The sequence below is a fragment of the Nipponia nippon genome, unplaced genomic scaffold (assembly GCF_047370975.1).
Source record: "Nipponia nippon isolate SJK-2023a ecotype South Korea unplaced genomic scaffold, ASM4737097v1 scaffold_3, whole genome shotgun sequence".
NCBI lineage: Eukaryota > Metazoa > Chordata > Aves > Pelecaniformes > Threskiornithidae > Nipponia > Nipponia nippon.
Window position 1 is genome coordinate 120,620,912 of NW_028262347.1, and position 11,042 is coordinate 120,631,953.

Below are 11,042 nucleotides of genomic sequence, written 5' to 3' on the forward strand. Positions count from 1 at the left end.
GGGTTGTCAAGTACACACGAGTGTCTGCAGACACACACATTTTCACACATGCTGATAGCTTGGTCTGGTCTTCCACTTGAGAGACATGGAAGACTAGAAGAAAGAACAGGGCAAGGTGGTTACAGCCCCTTCGCAGGCATCCCCTAGACATCTTGCTGTTCAGAGGATTACTGGGAGTTTACACAGACTTGGACTTAAACAAGTTGAATTTCTGTTTGCATTCACAGCCTTGTGCTGGGCACTAGAATTTGATGCTTGGATGGCCTGTGTTAATAATTCGGTCATGTTGGCCTCTAAAACCAAATTTCAAAAATTTTCTCTCTCAAACACTTCAGTTGTCTCTATTAACATTGTCAGCTAATTTATGTTTTGTGAGAAGGCAAAACACATTTTACAGGCTCTAATATTGATTAAAATCTTTTATTGTATTTTCATTTTGTTGAAATGAAATGAATGAAATGTTTGCCTATAAACCTCTCGCAGAACCTCACATGTTACAAAACCCTGTTAAAACATGACATCTCAGAAAGCAAAGTAACTACAGACATTTTTATTGCCCAAGTCACCTAATGTGTGAGTGGTAAATTACTGAAGAGTAAATGAGATTTAAAAAAATTCTTTCAGATTTAATAACATGGAATATTATCAGCAGCACAGGTAGGGTTTTGTTTTAATGAGATTTTTCACTTGTCAATTAAAAAAAAATAATCCATAATTTATAGGCAGGACAGCTGCCACAAAATAAGATGCCAAGAAAAACAAAACCCTGTTTAAAATGAGACCAGCTATCCTTTTCATTTCCACGCTTAGCAGCATTTAATTCCTAGAACTATTCTGGTCCTGATTACAATTTACATCTAATCATAAAATCATTCTCTTTGGAAGCTCTGTCTTTTGGCATGTTGTGTAACTAACATTATTCATGGAAATCCTAACTCAGTTATGTGCCCATCAATCACTGCTTCTTTTGGTTGGTGTTTTTTTTATTTTTTTGAGGTTTTTTCCTTCTTTCTTCTCTTGGTTTATTGGTTTCTTGTCAGAAATGGAATATTGCATGACAGCTCCATTTATATCTGATGTAGAACATGAAATTGTGACATTTCTATTACCTCATAAGACTTAAGATGTAGTAGTTGCAATGTGTAGAGTGTGCAAAGTATAAAATTACATCCAAAACATTTATATGAAATAAATGGAAGTGGTCTAATTAACATAGCAAACTCAACACACATTGAAATTTAACTTCATTCAAAATACCTCATTAAAATATAACTAAAGAATTAGAATAAAATCCTCAAACTGTTTAGAAAAAAAAAGTTACCCAAATACATTTACACTGATGAGTAAAGTATAGCTTCTACTATTACCAGTCAGCGCAGCATCATATTTTCTTTCCAGTACAGCTGAACCATAAAACTGTAAATTCATCTATACAAAGTGCCTGTTTAAATCCAATCTTTGTATATAGGAAAGAGTAAGGTAATTTTACACTACCATGAAGTCCCTTTAGAAATGAAGCTCTGAATGAAGTTCAGCCAAAACTTATGTTTCAGTCATGCTGGTTATGTAGGAGCAACAATTCCACTTTTGAACGACAACTTGGCTCTTTCAGACGAGGACAGTAGGCAGGACAAATCCAGTTACACTTAGTCATCTGATCGGCTAAGGAAGTTTCCTATAGAAGTAATTATGTTTATAGAGAAGTTGATAGGCTTGTGCCGACAGCGAGCATCCTCTTTCTGGACAAAATTGCTAAATTCTGCTAAAATTGGAGCTATACTAGTGTGTAGAATAGGATCAGTTTTTTTCCTGCAAACGAAGTAGCCAAACAAGACAGCAAATAAATTTGCAGAAGGTGGTCTCTGCAAAATTATTAACTCACTTTCCTATCAGCAACTATTTTTTTTTCTCCTCATTTTCTTTCCTATTAGTGCCATGAAAATCACAGACAACTGCAGTATATTTCATTAAGCTATGAAATTTTTTGAGCTAACAAAAGTTTTCTCAACCATCTGAAGAAGTAAGGGATTTCCATCTTCCTTTTCCCAGCACTGTTTTAGCAGTCTTTTTCTGTAATACAAACCATTAGTAAAGCCATCATGGAGCTTCAGGGGCAATTGCATCTTATATGGCTACCTTTATAAGCTGCAGCTGGGACTCATTGACTTCAAAGCAGGAAGATCAAAAAATATAACCCAAATCAGCCTCACGTCTCTCTTTTGACTACTTAGTCTCGTCTCCCTTCCCTCTGCTTTTCACCTCCTGCAAAGGAGCAGATTAATGTGATGGAAAAGAATTCAAAATGCTGAAGCCTACATCACTCCTGCAACAACACTGGAGCTACACTAATTTGCACCACCCGAGGACCTGACACAGCATGTCTGCAGAAAGCTGTATCTCCTACAGCGTGCTCCCCTGGCCCTGAACATCAGAGGGACCAGCAATACACAGCTCACAGGTCAATGTAACACAGCTACTCTGCTCCCTCCCATCAACAGCAAACCAGATGGCTATGCTTGCACGTGGGCCCGCTTCTCCAAGCAAACAACAGACACAGCTTGATAGAGAGTACCTGTCAGGGTCCTGAGGGCACTGACAAGCCTTAATGGCACCAAACAGCCTCACCTGGGGCCTCCACCCCCAGCCCTGGGCTCAGGGACTCTATTTAAGCTCAGCCTGGGGCTATGACTTCTTGCCTGAGCAATGTTGTAGGAGGGTGATGTTGTAGTGTTTCTAGCTCAGCCATAGCAGTTTGGCTGTAGAGCTCCTTAATCTTGGCTTCAACTCGCAGGCTTATTCTCTGCCTTGGTGTCTGCCCTGTCTTACTGCCATGGACCTGCCTGGCAATCACTGATCCTGACCTGTGGACTGACTTCCTAGCTGGACCTGGGACCTGCCTCATCACGGTAATATTGCATTGTGATAGGGGCTCTTGGTTGTACCTGGTCACCATCTCTGGCACCCTTTGGTGAGGCCTGTACTCTGCTCATGTGGGGGTGCCCTGTAGCTCCTTGTCCTTTAGGGAGCAGCCAGCCCTCACTGTGTGCTGGCATTATGTTCCTAGTTCTGCTTCTGACCTGATGAGCAGAAAGCTTTGGACAGGTCACTTTTTCTCCTTGCCTTCTTTTCCCTATCTTCAAAATGTGGGGCAACTACTGACTTCCTTTAAAGCTTAAGAAAATCTATAAATGGCAAGACTCCTATAAGAGCTAGGAATTTACTGTAATTAAGCAGAGCTTAAATGTGAGATGCAAGCTGGGTATGACAGTTGCTTGGAAGATATCTCTTGGGGACTTCTTGGTTGCTGAAGAGTTATTAAAGACAAATATTGGAATGTGACCACTGAGAACTTGTTTTTATGAGCAGTAATACAGATAACTAATTCTTAATTAGAATTCACCAGTTTCCCTACTGACAAAGAGAGGCAAGAAATTGCATTGCTGTTCTGTGTACCACTTTCTTCTTCTAGTGAGTGAAGTTTAGGAGTTTGGTGGTTATGTAGGAAGGACCTCATCCAGCCACTTGAAGCTCACCTTACACCACTGCTCCTAAGGAGAATGAAGTGTTTGAGCTGCAAAAATCTGTTTAACAAGTAGTTTGTTTCTACATGCTCCCTGCACAGGAAAAACCCTGTAAAGTGAATCTAATACTACATCTTAGAACTTAATGGTGAAGGGAGGATGAGAATGCTGTCACCTGCTAAAGAGTATTTGGCCCGTTGGAGTCAAAGCCAGGCCGAAGTAAGTGGTATACAGTTAACAGGTTATTTTTGAAGACTGGAATGATACTAAGTAGTGGTGGAGACTTCCCCCAAGGGCAGCCTAAAAGTTAAGATCAGATGTCATCCTTAAAGGCAAGCTTTAGTTAAAACTAGAGGAGACCTGCAGCCTGCACCACAGGGATGATAATCCTTTCTGGCTTTACAGTCCATGGATACATAAATCCCAAGGATAACCAGAGCTCATGTAAACTGCTGTGCTCCTTCATCAGTCACTGTGTGCCAGGCTGCTTTTGCTGGTCCTAAGAAGCTCATTTATTCAATGAACAGCCACCCTAATTTCAGTGGTCTGCTGACAGTAAAGTGGATCCATCCACACAGGGAGTACTTTGCTTTGCCTGGCAGCTGCCCAGAGGGCAACCACAATCTGTCCCAGAAATGTTTGTTGGGTTCTCCAAAGTCAGCTGTGTTTCATCCTCTTCATTGCAAGAAAACATGAAGAAATCGTTGCAAGAAAACACACAACCGCCCCCCCCCCCCCCCCCCTCCAATGCATAATGCTTGTTTGGTTTGGGCATTGTAACGTTTTCTGCTTCTCGTGGCTTTTGATGTGTTAGTACTCAAGATCTTAAGTCTGTTACAGAAGGTCTAGGTGTTTTGAGGCTCATTCTGCAGAATGAATTTTTTGGTGGTCTTTTTGGCTTATGTGTCTGTTACATAGTTGACTCCAAGGTTGTACACTGGCTCGATAACTGTACACCAGTTGTTTCTTTAGGCTACAACAGCCTATACCTACTCCTGGGGGAGTCAGTGGCAAGACTGTCAATGAGGTCAGTGTGAATGAAATATGAGAATTCCTCATTCAGGAATAATTTTGGGTGGCTCAGCCCACTGAGGTGCTATGACTTTCAGCCAAATTTTCAATACTAAAGAAAGCATTCTATAGTCCCAAAACATCAAAAAGTGGAAAGCTGCCCCAAAGCCCAGACAATATGATCTAAGAAGAGATTAAAATGAAGCAGTTGCAGCAAAAGATCCTGGATAATTATGCTGATGTACCCCTGTGTCATTAAAGCTTGGGGGGAGATATTTAGGGAATTAGTGAATTGCTATAATGAATGTTTGTGACACTCGGAGCAATGCACATGCCACTCGTGATGGCTCATTTGAGTTCGCTCTCTGAATTTCTCTCTAAACTCATCATATACTCCATGTTCTGCTGCTGACATTTAAACCAGAGCAGCATACTAATGAATCTGGGAGTGGGGAGGAGTTTTCAGTAGTGGATTTGCAGCTGCAGTGAACTTAGCAAGAGAAACAACACTGAACTAACAGCCTGCTGCTTCCCCAACCTGGATTCATAGGTGACTTTGGCAATTTGCATAGTGGCATGAAAGGTTTGGGATTCAGCTGGAGAATTACAGAGTAATGGCTCGTTTCCAAAATCATTTTGAGTTCCTTTCTTCTACTGCCTGCTTTACAGGAATTGCATGGGTTATTATAGAAACAACACTCAATTAAAACAGGCAGGGATGGCATCTCATCAGGAATCAGTCTTTAGCTTATCTCTCTGAAGTCAGTACAGCAAGATGACTACATACCAGCTTCTTAATCTTCAATTAGCTCTATCTTCATGTTACTGTGATTTATTTACAGGCAATCCTGTGTATGTGAATCGATAAGCTGTCCCACATGTATATGCCAAACTGGGTTCTGCGTTTTCTTCTTACCGTATCACAAAGACGACATATGTTACTTACAACAAGTAGCTATCTAAAGCAGAGCTGGTATTCCTTAGTGGCAGCTCTTTAAATGCAGCATGTGAATGACTCTGTTACAGCAAGGTAAGAGCTGTGCATGGGGGCTGCTTTCTGCTGAGCCCCCCACAAGCTCTGGGCTGCCTCCTCGGGGGATGCAGCTGATCCCCTGCGGTGCTGCTGGAGGAACATGGAGCCTTGCTCCATGATGGGGGGAAGAAATCTCTGCACTTCCCCAAAGGACTTGAGGGAAGACAGTGCACCTGAGGAGGAAATTGTCTTTATTTGCCCAAAGAAGAATGCCACTCCTACCCTCCTGTATACTTGGCATAGATTCACCCTGCACTTCGCAAGGACCTCTGAGGTCATTTCAATGTCATTATTGCTACTGGGAGTTCAATGTGGGTAAATACGAGCCTCACGTCGTCTTTCCTGAATGTGAAGTATATTTGCTTGTTTGCAAATACTAGGTTTAAAAACAGAAGGAAAATAAAGGCAAGATTCAGTCTAATGATTCTCGTTTTTTAGGGGTATTGTTTGTTTTGTTTTTTGTTGATAAGTGATATCTCTTAACACAACCTGAAGTGTCTCAAATGGCAAAATACAATATTTCTATTTCCTTCAATGGCAGCAGCCAATTAATTCTGCTATAATGCTTATATATGCATTGCTTTATGTAGATTTTATACTTTTTACAAATCTGTAAGACAGCTAGAGCCATTCTTGCCCTTTATTGTTTTACCTAAACATTGATTTACTCAAATATAAAAATCTGTCTTAGAAGACTGCCTAAATATGCATTTTTGGGGTCTAAGGCTTGCCTGTGATATAACATTTCCAAGGGGTCCAGTGTCTTTTGTTAACATCAATAAAATTCCTACCAGGCTGATTTCAGCACTGTTTATTGTATGCCTTAGTCTCCATCTGATGTAACTCAGTGGGAATCATTGCATTCCTCTTGATTTTACTCTGGAATGAACAAAGGAGTCATGCACTCTCTTTTTGTTTTAAATAGATACCAAACCAGTATAATCTTTGCAAACTCTGAGCTACATATTCTGTCCTCTGAATGTATACAGAGAAAATTTTCTTCAGGCCAAGAATTTGATGAATAGTTACTGTGAGGCTTTGTTTAAACTGAAATCGTGCCAAGTCCAGAGATTAGAGCCCCATCAGTTGCTATATTTTTGAAATGTTTTTATTTGAACACTGGCTTCCTTCTACTAGCTAATGATAATAAATCGTCTGCCAGTAGCATTCCTACCACCTGTTGAGCTTCATTTCCCATACCCTCCCACCGACAGCACAAACAGATCTAAACAGCTACAGCAAGCAATTGAAGAAAGAAAAAAGGAAACAAGGAAGCCTGTGTCCAGCCCTGCTGCGACTAAACCAAGAACAGAGGACTGCTCGGGAGCATTGGGGAGATCTGTACCCCGTTAACCATGGACCCAGCGTACTCGGGCAAGAAGCGACCTTGGAAGACAACAGCAAAGCTCTAAATGTTTCTAAGCAGAATAGCGGGTGCATGGCACAATGTTCAGCTGTTTGATGACAGCTTTTCGTTTCAAATATCGTCATTTCTGTATTAGCCATTAGAAAATCAGAAAGTATACTTCATTAAAGCATCAGTGTTTAGCAGGCTACTGAGTTTGGCTCAGCACATTACCTGTAATAGTCTCTATTCTCAGAATGGAAAATGCCCATCTGGCATATTTAGCTATTAAAAGGAGTAATTGTTAATACCAGAAGGCAGCTAATACAATTTGGTTTATTTTTAAATGCAAGATACATGTTTGTTCATAGAAATTCCTGGTCACTGCTTTACTAGGACAGATGATTAAGGGCCAAAGATATAAATATGTATAAATCTTTCCTGTATCCGTATATAAAACAGTTTCTAAGATGGTGCAGTCTACATAGCTTACAGAAAAAGGGCAAAATCAGTAAGTGGAGAAAACTTACATTGATATATACCCCTATGGCATCACTACAGCCAAAGAAGTTAGATGTCCAGGTTCTAAATACTGACTTAAATGATTTTATCTTGAAAAAGATAATATTTTCTATTCTGTTTCCCCTCTAAAGATAAAAAAAACCCTGGTTTTGTATCATTATACAAACACCTAAGTCCAAAGCTGAATACTGTTATATTTCCAAGCAATTGAGATTTTTTTTTTTTCAGGGAAAGCAGTCAGAAGTTCAGCTTCTATTGTTATTTTTCAAATCATACATAAAGAACTGCCTATAACGGCTTTATTATTTCTTGCTGTCACTGCTATCGTATGATACTGTTTTAAGGCCAGAGAATGAACATATTGGAATATGCAATTACCGTAGGCATTGGGAGGCACTACATAATGGTAAGTGTCTAGATCTGATCATAGTGTAGTCATTTGTTTTTGTAACTCAAAACCTTCATCCAAAACCTGCTCCCATTTTCCCTATCAAGACAATGAACGAAAGCTAACCAACAATCTGCTTTTATCATTAATATCAAAACTAGATACATTTAATAATAATAAAATGAATAAAGCCAAATTAAAATCCTACTTGTTGAAGCTGAAAACAATTACAAAAAAAGTCAATAGGAAATAATGGCATTTAGAACTCTAAATTTGACTTTCAAATCCCTCAGTGGGATATCATGATAGTATTCCTCACAGACTTCTGCTCTTTCATCTTCATATTAGTTTATCTGTTTTCTGTCGTGCTGCTCATAATACCAGTAATGTGCAAACCTACTCTTTCTGTGCAGGCATTAATATTGACTTGGTTGGGACATTGTGGCCACAGCTGCATGGGATGTGTGTACTCTGTGCACCCCCCTCTTCAAAAAGGTAAGCACACAGAAATTACACAATTTGTAGGGACATAAATCAACACAGGCTAAAAATCTAACATCAGTGAGGAAAAATGTTGTCTTCAGCATTTGCTGTGAGATTTTTTGATTCTTTGGCTTTGAATCTCTGCAGTGTCTGGCCACATCCAGTTCTCATTAGTATGGGGAAAAGTTATTTGGTACTGAGGAGAACAACTTCATTAAGGTCTGTAGGATTTTGAAGGGAAAAAAGAGGTTGTTATGTGCCACTTAATTTAGAGCCCAATAAAAAATCCAGGCATAAAAAATTTCACCTAAGGGAACACAAACAGTGATTAAACTTAAGCAGAACTTTTCTACTAAGTTATTAGATAATACAGGGATTAAACCCACTAGATCATTAGTGTAGCTCAGCAATGCAGTATATACTTAATGAGGAAAAGTAGAATCAAAATGCAACTCCTGATTTGAAATAAAGGTATTGAACCTGGCTGTTTCTTCTGAGATTTCCTCAGTCACATGGGTGAGATGCAGAGCCCATTAAAAGACCCTGGAATTAGATTTCTACTTCAGGTAGACTTTGCTCCAAAGTCCTATGTCTGATACTGTCTTTCAAAAAAAAGAGTGAATTCTGTTCATCTGATTGATACTGGCCTCTTAATTTCTGATTTACTGCATTTGGAGGGGAGGATAAGCATGGCCTTGGTATGGAAAAAGCTGAAAGATGCAATTACATAAAAACAGTACTTTGGCTCTTCTCTGGATATTTCTCTGTCCCTAGATGTCATTCTTGCAGATTAGAAACAAATATAGAGACATGTCCATTTGGGAAAGATGGTCCAGCCTTAAACCATGTCTTCCTGAGGAGACATTAGAAATAGATGGCTAATATTTAATGGTTTCATGCTGCCTATTAATGTTGAAAACCATCTGTTCTTTGATATACTTTAAACAGACACCTAACTAAATGTTCTGAAGCAGAGTGATGCTCACAGAAGATTTGATTCCTTTAAAAAGTCCTTTAATAACCTGGGCTTTTTAATGACTGCTTTTTTTTTTAATTCCTTCCTATTTGCTTACATCCTTTAAGACACTGACTCAAGCGGCCTGAAAGTTAAGTGTATTTTGAAAACTAAGATAATCTTTCACGCTTCTGAGTGAAGGAATCATGTAGAATTGCTGAATGAAGGAAGAAGAGGAAAAGAATCAAGTTCCTTCCAGTCTAGACATTGACTATTTTATGGGGTACGTGCAAATGTTAATGCTGTACTTTTTTGTACAGGCAGCTTGCATTGTTAGAGATGGATCTAATTCATCAAAGCTCAGGTCTCAATCAACCTCTGAGGGGGCTTAGGCTTAGTATATGGATTTGGGGCCTTCGCAATCTTTGGATGATGTTATATTGGAAAGAGCATTTTCTTCAATCATGAGAATAGGTAGCTTCTTCCAGAAATGACTGCTCCTCTGTTTTTCCTATGTGCAAATTCAGTCTAGGCCTTTTTGACTCATTTCTTGAAATTGTAGCTACCTAACTTCTGTAAGTTTCCCTGATGTGAAATTGGGGATGGACTGAACAGCTGCTTGAGTCCTCTCATAGACTTGTTTTGTATAACTTAGATTGTTTTATGATTTTCTCCAACTCTCTGAATGTATTGGTAGGAATCACTGTCTTGCAGATTCAGACTGTCATAGCTTGAGATATGGAGCAAGATTCTGGTCTACAGCCAGTAGATTTACTCCTGAAGCAAGATCAGCGCTGGGATCATACAAGACTGCCTGAAAAGAACAAAACCTCTTGAAGAGGCACATCCTAACCCTCTGGATGTTTAATGCCTCCATTTTAGTAGATACTAATTTAGATTTATTTATACCAAATATGTCACTAATAATAGAAACAGTGCATCCCCGAATAAATAACAAACTAAAATTTCACAGTTCCATCAAATTCTTTTTGTAACAGAAGGTACCAGTCTTTCTAGAGGAAATGGCCTCAAGTTGCGCCAGGGGAAGTTTAGGTTGGATATTAGGAAAAAATGTCTTCACTGAATGAGTAGTCAGGCACTGGCACAGACTGCCCAGGGAAGTGGTGGAGTCCCCATCCCTGGAGGTATTTAAAAGCTGGGGAGATGTGGTGCTTAGGGACATGGTTTGGTGGTGGACTTGGCAGTGCTAGGTTAGTGGTTGGACTTGATGATCTTAAAGGTCTTTTCCAACCTGAACAATTCTATGATTCTTGCATGCACTGGTTTTTACTGCACTCTATCATGGGATACACCAGTACCTTTTAACTTTTGCTCAGCTACTGAACTAAGAGGACCAAGGCAAGAAAAACTCACACACTGGCAAAAAAAAAAAAAAAATTATGAGAAACTCTGCAAGTAGGTGAAAGCAACTGCTGGCTGTGACAGAGCCCAGAGGGATCAACTGGAGCAAGACTCTGAAAGAGGAGAAAACTCTGCTAGTTCCAGCTTTCTTCTGTCATTGGCGTTTCACGGTTGAGGATGACCCAGAATTAGGTGCAGCCTGTGTAACAGTAGTATGTCTTCTAGATTACAGCTTTTCCTGTTGCCATGGTAATATTTCACTTTTTTTTTCCCCTTAGTGGAAGACTGTGAATATTACTTTATGATTTTACAGAGCGACAGTCTCTTTACAGCAGTTGTAGCGCTAAACTACCTGGTTGGGTAAGACAGAGAAATGGTAGCACCAATTCTCAGTTTTGTGTGACAGCAATTTCTTTGAATTC

The 11,042-nt window shown here is 39.6% G+C and overlaps 1 long non-coding RNA gene across 1 annotated transcript; it reads left to right on the forward strand.

The window, feature by feature from the left end:
* The first annotated feature begins 2,711 nt into the window (after window positions 1–2,711).
* Window positions 2,712–10,156, forward strand: LOC148054873 (uncharacterized). Its single transcript, XR_015706917.1, has 3 exons — window positions 2,712–2,906; window positions 8,234–8,315; window positions 9,973–10,156. It is a non-coding gene; the product is annotated as an uncharacterized LOC148054873 (long non-coding RNA).
* The last annotated feature ends 886 nt before the right edge of the window (window positions 10,157–11,042 follow it).